The sequence below is a fragment of the Ambystoma mexicanum genome, unplaced genomic scaffold (genome assembly GCF_040938575.1).
Source record: "Ambystoma mexicanum isolate Mex_15411 unplaced genomic scaffold, UKY_AmexF1_1 Mex_scaf20, whole genome shotgun sequence".
In the NCBI taxonomy this organism is placed as follows: Eukaryota; Metazoa; Chordata; class Amphibia; order Caudata; family Ambystomatidae; genus Ambystoma; species Ambystoma mexicanum.
In genome coordinates this window covers 372702-390303 of record NW_027182434.1, presented here as the reverse complement: position 1 = coordinate 390303, position 17602 = coordinate 372702, and the positions used below count along the sequence as shown (strand labels likewise).

The 17602-nt window shown below is 51.3% G+C and overlaps 7 non-coding genes across 7 annotated transcripts; all 7 read left to right on the top strand.

Moving 5' to 3' along the window:
• Nucleotides 1–9: 9 nt before the first annotated feature.
• Nucleotides 10–81, top strand: TRNAD-GUC (transfer RNA aspartic acid (anticodon GUC)). The gene has a single exon. It is a non-coding gene; the product is annotated as a tRNA-Asp (tRNA).
• Nucleotides 82–1477: 1396 nt separating this feature from the next.
• On the top strand, nucleotides 1478–1549 carry TRNAD-GUC (transfer RNA aspartic acid (anticodon GUC)). Its single transcript has one exon. It is a non-coding gene; the product is annotated as a tRNA-Asp (tRNA).
• Nucleotides 1550–2945: 1396 nt separating this feature from the next.
• Nucleotides 2946–3017, top strand: TRNAD-GUC (transfer RNA aspartic acid (anticodon GUC)). The gene has a single exon. It is a non-coding gene; the product is annotated as a tRNA-Asp (tRNA).
• A 2842-nt stretch (nucleotides 3018–5859) lies between these two features.
• On the top strand, nucleotides 5860–5931 carry TRNAD-GUC (transfer RNA aspartic acid (anticodon GUC)). The gene has a single exon. It is a non-coding gene; the product is annotated as a tRNA-Asp (tRNA).
• Nucleotides 5932–10227: 4296 nt separating this feature from the next.
• On the top strand, nucleotides 10228–10299 carry TRNAD-GUC (transfer RNA aspartic acid (anticodon GUC)). Its single transcript has one exon. It is a non-coding gene; the product is annotated as a tRNA-Asp (tRNA).
• A 5751-nt stretch (nucleotides 10300–16050) lies between these two features.
• TRNAD-GUC (transfer RNA aspartic acid (anticodon GUC)) lies at nucleotides 16051–16122 on the top strand. The gene has a single exon. It is a non-coding gene; the product is annotated as a tRNA-Asp (tRNA).
• Nucleotides 16123–17518: 1396 nt separating this feature from the next.
• Nucleotides 17519–17590, top strand: TRNAD-GUC (transfer RNA aspartic acid (anticodon GUC)). Its single transcript has one exon. It is a non-coding gene; the product is annotated as a tRNA-Asp (tRNA).
• Nucleotides 17591–17602: the final 12 nt, after the last annotated feature.

The window sequence follows — 17602 nt, the reverse complement described above, 5'->3', positions numbered from 1 at the left end:
CCTCACGTCTCCTCGTTAGTATAGTGGTCAGTATCCCCGCCTGTCACGCGGGAGACCGGGGTTCAATTCCCCGACGGGGAGGTTAAACCTTTTCTGGATTTTTTTTAGTTCTTGACAAATATTCTTGAAGATTAGGCTGAGTCAAGTAGGGAATGGGTGCCAAGAACTGACTCTTTAAGAAAAAAGCACCGGCAACGCTAGTCATCGTACAATATTTGTGCACAATTGCTTACATTAGGCGGCCGGTCCACTTTATTGAGTCCCCCTCAGCACCATTTAGTGCTCCTGTTGTCTGCGAAGTCCAAATTGTAACCCTGAATCAGTTCCTCTTCTGACCCTTTGTATCATGTTACATGACGAGTAATGATCACCTGTTAGCTTTATCCCTAATTATAACTCTCACTCTTTCCCTGCATCTAACCCTAGCTCTAATCCCATCATTAACCTCGGTCCGGGCACACGCGTGAACCCTTACTCTCATCTCAGCCTCTCCTGGTGATACATCACACCTGGGATCGTTTGCTCCCTGTGGGCTGTGGGAAATTTGCTACCAGCACGCCCTGGAAGTGGGGCTCATTCCGCTGCAACGGGAGGTCTTCCCAGGACGCGTCACAGCTCAACGCAAGAGCTCCTGGGTTTCGAAGGCTCTTGCAGCAAGCCTTCACAAAGCAGCAGGGAGCGCCGTTCCAGATGGGAAACTTGAGACTGGATGTCCAGAAAAGCAAGACGTCAGAAGCGAAACCTTTTTCCTGCAGGGTGTGGCATACCATCCGCTTGCTCATTGCGACAGAGGTGGCACTAATGAAGGAAGAGGTCAACGTTACGTTCTTCTTTAAAATGCAAGGCCAGGAAAAGTGGCAGCGGTGGGATTTGAACCCACGCCTCCGAAGAGACTGGAGCCTTAATCCAGCGCCTTAGACCGCTCGGCCACGCTACCTCCCTGCTAGTCGCCGAAAGCGGAACTTGACCCGTTGCCCGGCCCGCTTTAGTGCTTTGCCTTTTCTCCTTGGAAAGTCTGGAGACAGGCAGTGGAAGGGCAGGCAAACTGTCAGGTGCGCAGAGGAGGGGAGACCATGAGGCAAGGTGGGAGATGGGGGCAAGAAGTGAGAAAAAAACTAATCGCAAGCTAGGGCAGGATTCGGAAAGTGAAGCCGAAAAGGGGCTTAGCATGCAGCCCAGGGGTTTCTTTGACTGTCCTAAGCCCACAGGGACTTTGCCGTCCTCAGCTCATGAGACTTGAGATGGGTAGCTTGATTTGCTGAGGAAATGCGGGATGACAGATTCAACTCTGGAGTCAAACATAGCCCGGAACTATCGCCTTAAACTGAGTTTTAAGCCTGGTGCCGATAAAAAGAAAGAAATTAGCCTTAGATCGGGCAAGCCGTTTGACGGGGGAAAATGAGACCCCCTAGGCCATCTAGGTGGTCGCTGGATGCTGTGCAGACATCAGCAGCTGTTCATTTCATGCCCTCACGTCTCCTCGTTAGTATAGTGGTCAGTATCCCCGCCTGTCACGCGGGAGACCGGGGTTCAATTCCCCGACGGGGAGGTTAAACCTTTTCTGGATTTTTTTTAGTTCTTGACAAATATTCTTGAAGATTAGGCTGAGTCAAGTAGGGAATGGGTGCCAAGAACTGACTCTTTAAGAAAAAAGCACCGGCAACGCTAGTCATCGTACAATATTTGTGCACAATTGCTTACATTAGGCGGCCGGTCCACTTTATTGAGTCCCCCTCAGCACCATTTAGTGCTCCTGTTGTCTGCGAAGTCCAAATTGTAACCCTGAATCAGTTCCTCTTCTGACCCTTTGTATCATGTTACATGACGAGTAATGATCACCTGTTAGCTTTATCCCTAATTATAACTCTCACTCTTTCCCTGCATCTAACCCTAGCTCTAATCCCATCATTAACCTCGGTCCGGGCACACGCGTGAACCCTTACTCTCATCTCAGCCTCTCCTGGTGATACATCACACCTGGGATCGTTTGCTCCCTGTGGGCTGTGGGAAATTTGCTACCAGCACGCCCTGGAAGTGGGGCTCATTCCGCTGCAACGGGAGGTCTTCCCAGGACGCGTCACAGCTCAACGCAAGAGCTCCTGGGTTTCGAAGGCTCTTGCAGCAAGCCTTCACAAAGCAGCAGGGAGCGCCGTTCCAGATGGGAAACTTGAGACTGGATGTCCAGAAAAGCAAGACGTCAGAAGCGAAACCTTTTTCCTGCAGGGTGTGGCATACCATCCGCTTGCTCATTGCGACAGAGCTGGCACTAATGAAGGAAGAGGTCAACGTTACGTTCTTCTTTAAAATGCAAGGCCAGGAAAAGTGGCAGCGGTGGGATTTGAACCCACGCCTCCGAAGAGACTGGAGCCTTAATCCAGCGCCTTAGACCGCTCGGCCACGCTACCTCCCTGCTAGTCGCCGAAAGCGGAACTTGACCCGTTGCCCGGCCCGCTTTAGTGCTTTGCCTTTTCTCCTTGGAAAGTCTGGAGACAGGCAGTGGAAGGGCAGGCAAACTGTCAGGTGCGCAGAGGAGGGGAGACCATGAGGCAAGGTGGGAGATGGGGGCAAGAAGTGAGAAAAAAACTAATCGCAAGCTAGGGCAGGATTCGGAAAGTGAAGCCGAAAAGGGGCTTAGCATGCAGCCCAGGGGTTTCTTTGACTGTCCTAAGCCCACAGGGACTTTGCCGTCCTCAGCTCATGAGACTTGAGATGGGTAGCTTGATTTGCTGAGGAAATGCGGGATGACAGATTCAACTCTGGAGTCAAACATAGCCCGGAACTATCGCCTTAAACTGAGTTTTAAGCCTGGTGCCGATAAAAAGAAAGAAATTAGCCTTAGATCGGGCAAGCCGTTTGACGGGGGAAAATGAGACCCCCTAGGCCATCTAGGTGGTCGCTGGATGCTGTGCAGACATCAGCAGCTGTTCATTTCATGCCCTCACGTCTCCTCGTTAGTATAGTGGTCAGTATCCCCGCCTGTCACGCGGGAGACCGGGGTTCAATTCCCCGACGGGGAGGTTAAACCTTTTCTGGATTTTTTTTAGTTCTTGACAAATATTCTTGAAGATTAGGCTGAGTCAAGTAGGGAATGGGTGCCAAGAACTGACTCTTTAAGAAAAAAGCACCGGCAACGCTAGTCATCGTACAATATTTGTGCACAATTGCTTACATTAGGCGGCCGGTCCACTTTATTGAGTCCCCCTCAGCACCATTTAGTGCTCCTGTTGTCTGCGAAGTCCAAATTGTAACCCTGAATCAGTTCCTCTTCTGACCCTTTGTATCATGTTACATGACGAGTAATGATCACCTGTTAGCTTTATCCCTAATTATAACTCTCACTCTTTCCCTGCATCTAACCCTAGCTCTAATCCCATCATTAACCTCGGTCCGGGCACACGCGTGAACCCTTACTCTCATCTCAGCCTCTCCTGGTGATACATCACACCTGGGATCGTTTGCTCCCTGTGGGCTGTGGGAAATTTGCTACCAGCACGCCCTGGAAGTGGGGCTCATTCCGCTGCAACGGGAGGTCTTCCCAGGACGCGTCACAGCTCAACGCAAGAGCTCCTGGGTTTCGAAGGCTCTTGCAGCAAGTCTTCACAAAGCAGCAGGGAGCGCCGTTCCAGATGGGAAACTTGAGACTGGATGTCCAGAAAAGCAAGACGTCAGAAGCGAAACCTTTTTCCTGCAGGGTGTGGCATACCATCCGCTTGCTCATTGCGACAGAGGTGGCACTAATGAAGGAAGAGGTCAACGTTACGTTCTTCTTTAAAATGCAAGGCCAGGAAAAGTGGCAGCGGTGGGATTTGAACCCACGCCTCCGAAGAGACTGGAGCCTTAATCCAGCGCCTTAGACCGCTCGGCCACGCTACCTCCCTGCTAGTCGCCGAAAGCGGAACTTGACCCGTTGCCCGGCCCGCTTTAGTGCTTTGCCTTTTCTCCTTGGAAAGTCTGGAGACAGGCAGTGGAAGGGCAGGCAAACTGTCAGGTGCGCAGAGGAGGGGAGACCATGAGGCAAGGTGGGAGATGGGGGCAAGAAGTGAGGAAAAAACTAATCGCAAGCTAGGGCAGGATTCGGAAAGTGAAGCCGAAAAGGGGCTTAGCATGCAGCCCAGGGGTTTCTTTGACTGTCCTAAGCCCACAGGGACTTTGCCGTCCTCAGCTCATGAGACTTGAGATGGGTAGCTTGATTTGCTGAGGAAATGCGGGATGACAGATTCAACTCTGGAGTCAAACATAGCCCGGAACTATCGCCTTAAACTGAGTTTTAAGCCTGGTGCCGATAAAAAGAAAGAAATTAGCCTTAGATCGGGCAAGCCGTTTGACGGGGGAAAATGAGACCCCCTAGGCCATCTAGGTGGTCGCTGGATGCTGTGCAGACATCAGCAGCTGTTCATTTCATGCCCTCACGTCTCCTCGTTAGTATAGTGGTCAGTATCCGGGTTCAATTCCCCGACGGGGAGGTTAAACCTTTTCTGGATTTTTTTTAGTTCTTGACAAATATTCTTGAAGATTAGGCTGAGTCAAGTAGGGAATGGGTGCCAAGAACTGACTCTTTAAGAAAAAAGCACCGGCAACGCTAGTCATCGTACAATATTTGTGCACAATTGCTTACATTAGGCGGCCGGTCCACTTTATTGAGTCCCCCTCAGCACCATTTAGTGCTCCTGTTGTCTGCGAAGTCCAAATTGTAACCCTGAATCAGTTCCTCTTCTGACCCTTTGTATCATGTTACATGACGAGTAATGATCACCTGTTAGCTTTATCCCTAATTATAACTCTCACTCTTTCCCTGCATCTAACCCTAGCTCTAATCCCATCATTAACCTCGGTCCGGGCACACGCGTGAACCCTTACTCTCATCTCAGCCTCTCCTGGTGATACATCACACCTGGGATCGTTTGCTCCCTGTGGGCTGTGGGAAATTTGCTACCAGCACGCCCTGGAAGTGGGGCTCATTCCGCTGCAACGGGAGGTCTTCCCAGGACGCGTCACAGCTCAACGCAAGAGCTCCTGGGTTTCGAAGGCTCTTGCAGCAAGCCTTCACAAAGCAGCAGGGAGCGCCGTTCCAGATGGGAAACTTGAGACTGGATGTCCAGAAAAGCAAGACGTCAGAAGCGAAACCTTTTTCCTGCAGGGTGTGGCATACCATCCGCTTGCTCATTGCGACAGAGGTGGCACTAATGAAGGAAGAGGTCAACGTTACGTTCTTCTTTAAAATGCAAGGCCAGGAAAAGTGGCAGCGGTGGGATTTGAACCCACGCCTCCGAAGAGACTGGAGCCTTAATCCAGCGCCTTAGACCGCTCGGCCACGCTACCTCCCTGCTAGTCGCCGAAAGCGGAACTTGACCCGTTGCCCGGCCCGCTTTAGTGCTTTGCCTTTTCTCCTTGGAAAGTCTGGAGACAGGCAGTGGAAGGGCAGGCAAACTGTCAGGTGCGCAGAGGAGGGGAGACCATGAGGCAAGGTGGGAGATGGGGGCAAGAAGTGAGAAAAAAACTAATCGCAAGCTAGGGCAGGATTCGGAAAGTGAAGCCGAAAAGGGGCTTAGCATGCAGCCCAGGGGTTTCTTTGACTGTCCTAAGCCCACAGGGACTTTGCCGTCCTCAGCTCATGAGACTTGAGATGGGTAGCTTGATTTGCTGAGGAAATGCGGGATGACAGATTCAACTCTGGAGTCAAACATAGCCCGGAACTATCGCCTTAAACTGAGTTTTAAGCCTGGTGCCGATAAAAAGAAAGAAATTAGCCTTAGATCGGGCAAGCCGTTTGACGGGGGAAAATGAGACCCCCTAGGCCATCTAGGTGGTCGCTGGATGCTGTGCAGACATCAGCAGCTGTTCATTTCATGCCCTCACGTCTCCTCGTTAGTATAGTGGTCAGTATCCCCGCCTGTCACGCGGGAGACCGGGGTTCAATTCCCCGACGGGGAGGTTAAACCTTTTCTGGATTTTTTTTAGTTCTTGACAAATATTCTTGAAGATTAGGCTGAGTCAAGTAGGGAATGGGTGCCAAGAACTGACTCTTTAAGAAAAAAGCACCGGCAACGCTAGTCATCGTACAATATTTGTGCACAATTGCTTACATTAGGCGGCCGGTCCACTTTATTGAGTCCCCCTCAGCACCATTTAGTGCTCCTGTTGTCTGCGAAGTCCAAATTGTAACCCTGAATCAGTTCCTCTTCTGACCCTTTGTATCATGTTACATGACGAGTAATGATCACCTGTTAGCTTTATCCCTAATTATAACTCTCACTCTTTCCCTGCATCTAACCCTAGCTCTAATCCCATCATTAACCTCGGTCCGGGCACACGCGTGAACCCTTACTCTCATCTCAGCCTCTCCTGGTGATACATCACACCTGGGATCGTTTGCTCCCTGTGGGCTGTGGGAAATTTGCTACCAGCACGCCCTGGAAGTGGGGCTCATTCCGCTGCAACGGGAGGTCTTCCCAGGACGCGTCACAGCTCAACGCAAGAGCTCCTGGGTTTCGAAGGCTCTTGCAGCAAGCCTTCACAAAGCAGCAGGGAGCGCCGTTCCAGATGGGAAACTTGAGACTGGATGTCCAGAAAAGCAAGACGTCAGAAGCGAAACCTTTTTCCTGCAGGGTGTGGCATACCATCCGCTTGCTCATTGCGACAGAGCTGGCACTAATGAAGGAAGAGGTCAACGTTACGTTCTTCTTTAAAATGCAAGGCCAGGAAAAGTGGCAGCGGTGGGATTTGAACCCACGCCTCCGAAGAGACTGGAGCCTTAATCCAGCGCCTTAGACCGCTCGGCCACGCTACCTCCCTGCTAGTCGCCGAAAGCGGAACTTGACCCGTTGCCCGGCCCGCTTTAGTGCTTTGCCTTTTCTCCTTGGAAAGTCTGGAGACAGGCAGTGGAAGGGCAGGCAAACTGTCAGGTGCGCAGAGGAGGGGAGACCATGAGGCAAGGTGGGAGATGGGGGCAAGAAGTGAGAAAAAAACTAATCGCAAGCTAGGGCAGGATTCGGAAAGTGAAGCCGAAAAGGGGCTTAGCATGCAGCCCAGGGGTTTCTTTGACTGTCCTAAGCCCACAGGGACTTTGCCGTCCTCAGCTCATGAGACTTGAGATGGGTAGCTTGATTTGCTGAGGAAATGCGGGATGACAGATTCAACTCTGGAGTCAAACATAGCCCGGAACTATCGCCTTAAACTGAGTTTTAAGCCTGGTGCCGATAAAAAGAAAGAAATTAGCCTTAGATCGGGCAAGCCGTTTGACGGGGGAAAATGAGACCCCCTAGGCCATCTAGGTGGTCGCTGGATGCTGTGCAGACATCAGCAGCTGTTCATTTCATGCCCTCACGTCTCCTCGTTAGTATAGTGGTCAGTATCCCCGCCTGTCACGAGGTTAAACCTTTTCTGGATTTTTTTTAGTTCTTGACAAATATTCTTGAAGATTAGGCTGAGTCAAGTAGGGAATGGGTGCCAAGAACTGACTCTTTAAGAAAAAAGCACCGGCAACGCTAGTCATCGTACAATATTTGTGCACAATTGCTTACATTAGGCGGCCGGTCCACTTTATTGAGTCCCCCTCAGCACCATTTAGTGCTCCTGTTGTCTGCGAAGTCCAAATTGTAACCCTGAATCAGTTCCTCTTCTGACCCTTTGTATCATGTTACATGACGAGTAATGATCACCTGTTAGCTTTATCCCTAATTATAACTCTCACTCTTTCCCTGCATCTAACCCTAGCTCTAATCCCATCATTAACCTCGGTCCGGGCACACGCGTGAACCCTTACTCTCATCTCAGCCTCTCCTGGTGATACATCACACCTGGGATCGTTTGCTCCCTGTGGGCTGTGGGAAATTTGCTACCAGCACGCCCTGGAAGTGGGGCTCATTCCGCTGCAACGGGAGGTCTTCCCAGGACGCGTCACAGCTCAACGCAAGAGCTCCTGGGTTTCGAAGGCTCTTGCAGCAAGCCTTCACAAAGCAGCAGGGAGCGCCGTTCCAGATGGGAAACTTGAGACTGGATGTCCAGAAAAGCAAGACGTCAGAAGCGAAACCTTTTTCCTGCAGGGTGTGGCATACCATCCGCTTGCTCATTGCGACAGAGGTGGCACTAATGAAGGAAGAGGTCAACGTTACGTTCTTCTTTAAAATGCAAGGCCAGGAAAAGTGGCAGCGGTGGGATTTGAACCCACGCCTCCGAAGAGACTGGAGCCTTAATCCAGCGCCTTAGACCGCTCGGCCACGCTACCTCCCTGCTAGTCGCCGAAAGCGGAACTTGACCCGTTGCCCGGCCCGCTTTAGTGCTTTGCCTTTTCTCCTTGGAAAGTCTGGAGACAGGCAGTGGAAGGGCAGGCAAACTGTCAGGTGCGCAGAGGAGGGGAGACCATGAGGCAAGGTGGGAGATGGGGGCAAGAAGTGAGAAAAAAACTAATCGCAAGCTAGGGCAGGATTCGGAAAGTGAAGCCGAAAAGGGGCTTAGCATGCAGCCCAGGGGTTTCTTTGACTGTCCTAAGCCCACAGGGACTTTGCCGTCCTCAGCTCATGAGACTTGAGATGGGTAGCTTGATTTGCTGAGGAAATGCGGGATGACAGATTCAACTCTGGAGTCAAACATAGCCCGGAACTATCGCCTTAAACTGAGTTTTAAGCCTGGTGCCGATAAAAAGAAAGAAATTAGCCTTAGATCGGGCAAGCCGTTTGACGGGGGAAAATGAGACCCCCTAGGCCATCTAGGTGGTCGCTGGATGCTGTGCAGACATCAGCAGCTGTTCATTTCATGCCCTCACGTCTCCTCGTTAGTATAGTGGTCAGTATCCCCGCCTGTCACGCGGGAGACCGGGGTTCCCCGACGGGGAGGTTAAACCTTTTCTGGATTTTTTTTAGTTCTTGACAAATATTCTTGAAGATTAGGCTGAGTCAAGTAGGGAATGGGTGCCAAGAACTGACTCTTTAAGAAAAAAGCACCGGCAACGCTAGTCATCGTACAATATTTGTGCACAATTGCTTACATTAGGCGGCCGGTCCACTTTATTGAGTCCCCCTCAGCACCATTTAGTGCTCCTGTTGTCTGCGAAGTCCAAATTGTAACCCTGAATCAGTTCCTCTTCTGACCCTTTGTATCATGTTACATGACGAGTAATGATCACCTGTTAGCTTTATCCCTAATTATAACTCTCACTCTTTCCCTGCATCTAACCCTAGCTCTAATCCCATCATTAACCTCGGTCCGGGCACACGCGTGAACCCTTACTCTCATCTCAGCCTCTCCTGGTGATACATCACACCTGGGATCGTTTGCTCCCTGTGGGCTGTGGGAAATTTGCTACCAGCACGCCCTGGAAGTGGGGCTCATTCCGCTGCAACGGGAGGTCTTCCCAGGACGCGTCACAGCTCAACGCAAGAGCTCCTGGGTTTCGAAGGCTCTTGCAGCAAGTCTTCACAAAGCAGCAGGGAGCGCCGTTCCAGATGGGAAACTTGAGACTGGATGTCCAGAAAAGCAAGACGTCAGAAGCGAAACCTTTTTCCTGCAGGGTGTGGCATACCATCCGCTTGCTCATTGCGACAGAGGTGGCACTAATGAAGGAAGAGGTCAACGTTACGTTCTTCTTTAAAATGCAAGGCCAGGAAAAGTGGCAGCGGTGGGATTTGAACCCACGCCTCCGAAGAGACTGGAGCCTTAATCCAGCGCCTTAGACCGCTCGGCCACGCTACCTCCCTGCTAGTCGCCGAAAGCGGAACTTGACCCGTTGCCCGGCCCGCTTTAGTGCTTTGCCTTTTCTCCTTGGAAAGTCTGGAGACAGGCAGTGGAAGGGCAGGCAAACTGTCAGGTGCGCAGAGGAGGGGAGACCATGAGGCAAGGTGGGAGATGGGGGCAAGAAGTGAGGAAAAAACTAATCGCAAGCTAGGGCAGGATTCGGAAAGTGAAGCCGAAAAGGGGCTTAGCATGCAGCCCAGGGGTTTCTTTGACTGTCCTAAGCCCACAGGGACTTTGCCGTCCTCAGCTCATGAGACTTGAGATGGGTAGCTTGATTTGCTGAGGAAATGCGGGATGACAGATTCAACTCTGGAGTCAAACATAGCCCGGAACTATCGCCTTAAACTGAGTTTTAAGCCTGGTGCCGATAAAAAGAAAGAAATTAGCCTTAGATCGGGCAAGCCGTTTGACGGGGGAAAATGAGACCCCCTAGGCCATCTAGGTGGTCGCTGGATGCTGTGCAGACATCATCAGCTGTTCATTTCATGCCCTCACGTCTCCTCGTTAGTATAGTGGTCAGTATCCCCGCCTGTCACGCGGGAGACCGGGGTTCAATTCCCCGACGGGGAGGTTAAACCTTTTCTGGATTTTTTTTAGTTCTTGACAAATATTCTTGAAGATTAGGCTGAGTCAAGTAGGGAATGGGTGCCAAGAACTGACTCTTTAAGAAAAAAGCACCGGCAACGCTAGTCATCGTACAATATTTGTGCACAATTGCTTACATTAGGCGGCCGGTCCACTTTATTGAGTCCCCCTCAGCACCATTTAGTGCTCCTGTTGTCTGCGAAGTCCAAATTGTAACCCTGAATCAGTTCCTCTTCTGACCCTTTGTATCATGTTACATGACGAGTAATGATCACCTGTTAGCTTTATCCCTAATTATAACTCTCACTCTTTCCCTGCATCTAACCCTAGCTCTAATCCCATCATTAACCTCGGTCCGGGCACACGCGTGAACCCTTACTCTCATCTCAGCCTCTCCTGGTGATACATCACACCTGGGATCGTTTGCTCCCTGTGGGCTGTGGGAAATTTGCTACCAGCACGCCCTGGAAGTGGGGCTCATTCCGCTGCAACGGGAGGTCTTCCCAGGACGCGTCACAGCTCAACGCAAGAGCTCCTGGGTTTCGAAGGCTCTTGCAGCAAGCCTTCACAAAGCAGCAGGGAGCGCCGTTCCAGATGGGAAACTTGAGACTGGATGTCCAGAAAAGCAAGACGTCAGAAGCGAAACCTTTTTCCTGCAGGGTGTGGCATACCATCCGCTTGCTCATTGCGACAGAGCTGGCACTAATGAAGGAAGAGGTCAACGTTACGTTCTTCTTTAAAATGCAAGGCCAGGAAAAGTGGCAGCGGTGGGATTTGAACCCACGCCTCCGAAGAGACTGGAGCCTTAATCCAGCACCTTAGACCGCTCGGCCACGCTACCTCCCTGCTAGTCGCCGAAAGCGGAACTTGACCCGTTGCCCGGCCCGCTTTAGTGCTTTGCCTTTTCTCCTTGGAAAGTCTGGAGACAGGCAGTGGAAGGGCAGGCAAACTGTCAGGTGCGCAGAGGAGGGGAGACCATGAGGCAAGGTGGGAGTTGGGGGCAAGAAGTGAGAAAAAAACTAATCGCAAGCTAGGGCAGGATTCGGAAAGTGAAGCCGAAAAGGGGCTTAGCATGCAGCCCAGGGGTTTCTTTGACTGTCCTAAGCCCACAGGGACTTTGCCGTCCTCAGCTCATGAGACTTGAGATGGGTAGCTTGATTTGCTGAGGAAATGCGGGATGACAGATTCAACTCTGGAGTCAAACATAGCCCGGAACTATCGCCTTAAACTGAGTTTTAAGCCTGGTGCCGATAAAAAGAAAGAAATTAGCCTTAGATCGGGCAAGCCGTTTGACGGGGGAAAATGAGACCCCCTAGGCCATCTAGGTGGTCGCTGGATGCTGTGCAGACATCAGCAGCTGTTCATTTCATGCCCTCACGTCTCCTCGTTAGTATAGTGGTCAGTATCCCCGCCTGTCACGCGGGAGACCGGGGAGGTTAAACCTTTTCTGGATTTTTTTTAGTTCTTGACAAATATTCTTGAAGATTAGGCTGAGTCAAGTAGGGAATGGGTGCCAAGAACTGACTCTTTAAGAAAAAAGCACCGGCAACGCTAGTCATCGTACAATATTTGTGCACAATTGCTTACATTAGGCGGCCGGTCCACTTTATTGAGTCCCCCTCAGCACCATTTAGTGCTCCTGTTGTCTGCGAAGTCCAAATTGTAACCCTGAATCAGTTCCTCTTCTGACCCTTTGTATCATGTTACATGACGAGTAATGATCACCTGTTAGCTTTATCCCTAATTATAACTCTCACTCTTTCCCTGCATCTAACCCTAGCTCTAATCCCATCATTAACCTCGGTCCGGGCACACGCGTGAACCCTTACTCTCATCTCAGCCTCTCCTGGTGATACATCACACCTGGGATCGTTTGCTCCCTGTGGGCTGTGGGAAATTTGCTACCAGCACGCCCTGGAAGTGGGGCTCATTCCGCTGCAACGGGAGGTCTTCCCAGGACGCGTCACAGCTCAACGCAAGAGCTCCTGGGTTTCGAAGGCTCTTGCAGCAAGCCTTCACAAAGCAGCAGGGAGCGCCGTTCCAGATGGGAAACTTGAGACTGGATGTCCAGAAAAGCAAGACGTCAGAAGCGAAACCTTTTTCCTGCAGGGTGTGGCATACCATCCGCTTGCTCATTGCGACAGAGGTGGCACTAATGAAGGAAGAGGTCAACGTTACGTTCTTCTTTAAAATGCAAGGCCAGGAAAAGTGGCAGCGGTGGGATTTGAACCCACGCCTCCGAAGAGACTGGAGCCTTAATCCAGCGCCTTAGACCGCTCGGCCACGCTACCTCCCTGCTAGTCGCCGAAAGCGGAACTTGACCCGTTGCCCGGCCCGCTTTAGTGCTTTGCCTTTTCTCCTTGGAAAGTCTGGAGACAGGCAGTGGAAGGGCAGGCAAACTGTCAGGTGCGCAGAGGAGGGGAGACCATGAGGCAAGGTGGGAGATGGGGGCAAGAAGTGAGAAAAAAACTAATCGCAAGCTAGGGCAGGATTCGGAAAGTGAAGCCGAAAAGGGGCTTAGCATGCAGCCCAGGGGTTTCTTTGACTGTCCTAAGCCCACAGGGACTTTGCCGTCCTCAGCTCATGAGACTTGAGATGGGTAGCTTGATTTGCTGAGGAAATGCGGGATGACAGATTCAACTCTGGAGTCAAACATAGCCCGGAACTATCGCCTTAAACTGAGTTTTAAGCCTGGTGCCGATAAAAAGAAAGAAATTAGCCTTAGATCGGGCAAGCCGTTTGACGGGGGAAAATGAGACCCCCTAGGCCATCTAGGTGGTCGCTGGATGCTGTGCAGACATCAGCAGCTGTTCATTTCATGCCCTCACGTCTCCTCGTTAGTATAGTGGTCAGTATCCCCGCCTGTCACGCGGGAGACCCCGACGGGGAGGTTAAACGTTTTCTGGATTTTGTTTAGTTCTTGACAAATATTCTTGAAGATTAGGCTGAGTCAAGTAGGGAATGGGTGCCAAGAACTGACTCTTTAAGAAAAAAGCACCGGCAACGCTAGTCATCGTACAATATTTGTGCACAATTGCTTACATTAGGCGGCCGGTCCACTTTATTGAGTCCCCCTCAGCACCATTTAGTGCTCCTGTTGTCTGCGAAGTCCAAATTGTAACCCTGAATCAGTTCCTCTTCTGACCCTTTGTATCATGTTACATGACGAGTAATGATCACCTGTTAGCTTTATCCCTAATTATAACTCTCACTCTTTCCCTGCATCTAACCCTAGCTCTAATCCCATCATTAACCTCGGTCCGGGCACACGCGTGAACCCTTACTCTCATCTCAGCCTCTCCTGGTGATACATCACACCTGGGATCGTTTGCTCCCTGTGGGCTGTGGGAAATTTGCTACCAGCACGCCCTGGAAGTGGGGCTCATTCCGCTGCAACGGGAGGTCTTCCCAGGACGCGTCACAGCTCAACGCAAGAGCTCCTGGGTTTCGAAGGCTCTTGCAGCAAGCCTTCACAAAGCAGCAGGGAGCGCCGTTCCAGATGGGAAACTTGAGACTGGATGTCCAGAAAAGCAAGACGTCAGAAGCGAAACCTTTTTCCTGCAGGGTGTGGCATACCATCCGCTTGCTCATTGCGACAGAGCTGGCACTAATGAAGGAAGAGGTCAACGTTACGTTCTTCTTTAAAATGCAAGGCCAGGAAAAGTGGCAGCGGTGGGATTTGAACCCACGCCTCCGAAGAGACTGGAGCCTTAATCCAGCACCTTAGACCGCTCGGCCACGCTACCTCCCTGCTAGTCGCCGAAAGCGGAACTTGACCCGTTGCCCGGCCCGCTTTAGTGCTTTGCCTTTTCTCCTTGGAAAGTCTGGAGACAGGCAGTGGAAGGGCAGGCAAACTGTCAGGTGCGCAGAGGAGGGGAGACCATGAGGCAAGGTGGGAGTTGGGGGCAAGAAGTGAGAAAAAAACTAATCGCAAGCTAGGGCAGGATTCGGAAAGTGAAGCCGAAAAGGGGCTTAGCATGCAGCCCAGGGGTTTCTTTGACTGTCCTAAGCCCACAGGGACTTTGCCGTCCTCAGCTCATGAGACTTGAGATGGGTAGCTTGATTTGCTGAGGAAATGCGGGATGACAGATTCAACTCTGGAGTCAAACATAGCCCGGAACTATCGCCTTAAACTGAGTTTTAAGCCTGGTGCCGATAAAAAGAAAGAAATTAGCCTTAGATCGGGCAAGCCGTTTGACGGGGGAAAATGAGACCCCCTAGGCCATCTAGGTGGTCGCTGGATGCTGTGCAGACATCAGCAGCTGTTCATTTCATGCCCTCACGTCTCCTCGTTAGTATAGTGGTCAGTATCCCCGCCTGTCACGCGGGAGACCGGGGAGGTTAAACCTTTTCTGGATTTTTTTTAGTTCTTGACAAATATTCTTGAAGATTAGGCTGAGTCAAGTAGGGAATGGGTGCCAAGAACTGACTCTTTAAGAAAAAAGCACCGGCAACGCTAGTCATCGTACAATATTTGTGCACAATTGCTTACATTAGGCGGCCGGTCCACTTTATTGAGTCCCCCTCAGCACCATTTAGTGCTCCTGTTGTCTGCGAAGTCCAAATTGTAACCCTGAATCAGTTCCTCTTCTGACCCTTTGTATCATGTTACATGACGAGTAATGATCACCTGTTAGCTTTATCCCTAATTATAACTCTCACTCTTTCCCTGCATCTAACCCTAGCTCTAATCCCATCATTAACCTCGGTCCGGGCACACGCGTGAACCCTTACTCTCATCTCAGCCTCTCCTGGTGATACATCACACCTGGGATCGTTTGCTCCCTGTGGGCTGTGGGAAATTTGCTACCAGCACGCCCTGGAAGTGGGGCTCATTCCGCTGCAACGGGAGGTCTTCCCAGGACGCGTCACAGCTCAACGCAAGAGCTCCTGGGTTTCGAAGGCTCTTGCAGCAAGCCTTCACAAAGCAGCAGGGAGAGCCGTTCCAGATGGGAAACTTGAGACTGGATGTCCAGAAAAGCAAGACGTCAGAAGCGAAACCTTTTTCCTGCAGGGTGTGGCATACCATCCGCTTGCTCATTGCGACAGAGGTGGCACTAATGAAGGAAGAGGTCAACGTTACGTTCTTCTTTAAAATGCAAGGCCAGGAAAAGTGGCAGCGGTGGGATTTGAACCCACGCCTCCGAAGAGACTGGAGCCTTAATCCAGCGCCTTAGACCGCTCGGCCACGCTACCTCCCTGCTAGTCGCCGAAAGCGGAACTTGACCCGTTGCCCGGCCCGCTTTAGTGCTTTGCCTTTTCTCCTTGGAAAGTCTGGAGACAGGCAGTGGAAGGGCAGGCAAACTGTCAGGTGCGCAGAGGAGGGGAGACCATGAGGCAAGGTGGGAGATGGGGGCAAGAAGTGAGAAAAAAACTAATCGCAAGCTAGGGCAGGATTCGGAAAGTGAAGCCGAAAAGGGGCTTAGCATGCAGCCCAGGGGTTTCTTTGACTGTCCTAAGCCCACAGGGACTTTGCCGTCCTCAGCTCATGAGACTTGAGATGGGTAGCTTGATTTGCTGAGGAAATGCGGGATGACAGATTCAACTCTGGAGTCAAACATAGCCCGGAACTATCGCCTTAAACTGAGTTTTAAGCCTGGTGCCGATAAAAAGAAAGAAATTAGCCTTAGATCGGGCAAGCCGTTTGACGGGGGAAAATGAGACCCCCTAGGCCATCTAGGTGGTCGCTGGATGCTGTGCAGACATCAGCAGCTGTTCATTTCATGCCCTCACGTCTCCTCGTTAGTATAGTGGTCAGTATCCCCGCCTGTCACGCGGGAGACCGGGGTTCAATTCCCCGACGGGGAGGTTAAACCTTTTCTGGATTTTTTTTAGTTCTTGACAAATATTCTTGAAGATTAGGCTGAGTCAAGTAGGGAATGGGTGCCAAGAACTGACTCTTTAAGAAAAAAGCACCGGCAACGCTAGTCATCGTACAATATTTGTGCACAATTGCTTACATTAGGCGGCCGGTCCACTTTATTGAGTCCCCCTCAGCACCATTTAGTGCTCCTGTTGTCTGCGAAGTCCAAATTGTAACCCTGAATCAGTTCCTCTTCTGACCCTTTGTATCATGTTACATGACGAGTAATGATCACCTGTTAGCTTTATCCCTAATTATAACTCTCACTCTTTCCCTGCATCTAACCCTAGCTCTAATCCCATCATTAACCTCGGTCCGGGCACACGCGTGAACCCTTACTCTCATCTCAGCCTCTCCTGGTGATACATCACACCTGGGATCGTTTGCTCCCTGTGGGCTGTGGGAAATTTGCTACCAGCACGCCCTGGAAGTGGGGCTCATTCCGCTGCAACGGGAGGTCTTCCCAGGACGCGTCACAGCTCAACGCAAGAGCTCCTGGGTTTCGAAGGCTCTTGCAGCAAGTCTTCACAAAGCAGCAGGGAGCGCCGTTCCAGATGGGAAACTTGAGACTGGATGTCCAGAAAAGCAAGACGTCAGAAGCGAAACCTTTTTCCTGCAGGGTGTGGCATACCATCCGCTTGCTCATTGCGACAGAGGTGGCACTAATGAAGGAAGAGGTCAACGTTACGTTCTTCTTTAAAATGCAAGGCCAGGAAAAGTGGCAGCGGTGGGATTTGAACCCACGCCTCCGAAGAGACTGGAGCCTTAATCCAGCGCCTTAGACCGCTCGGCCACGCTACCTCCCTGCTAGTCGCCGAAAGCGGAACTTGACCCGTTGCCCGGCCCGCTTTAGTGCTTTGCCTTTTCTCCTTGGAAAGTCTGGAGACAGGCAGTGGAAGGGCAGGCAAACTGTCAGGTGCGCAGAGGAGGGGAGACCATGAGGCAAGGTGGGAGATGGGGGCAAGAAGTGAGAAAAAAACTAATCGCAAGCTAGGGCAGGATTCGGAAAGTGAAGCCGAAAAGGGGCTTAGCATGCAGCCCAGGGGTTTCTTTGACTGTCCTAAGCCCACAGGGACTTTGCCGTCCTCAGCTCATGAGACTTGAGATGGGTAGCTTGATTTGCTGAGGAAATGCGGGATGACAGATTCAACTCTGGAGTCAAACATAGCCCGGAACTATCGCCTTAAACTGAGTTTTAAGCCTGGTGCCGATAAAAAGAAAGAAATTAGCCTTAGATCGGGCAAGCCGTTTGACGGGGGAAAATGAGACCCCCTAGGCCATCTAGGTGGTCGCTGGATGCTGTGCAGACATCAGCAGCTGTTCATTTCATGCCCTCACGTCTCCTCGTTAGTATAGTGGTCAGTATCCCCGCCTGTCACGCGGGAGACCGGGGTTCAATTCCCCGACGGGGAGGTTAAACCTTTT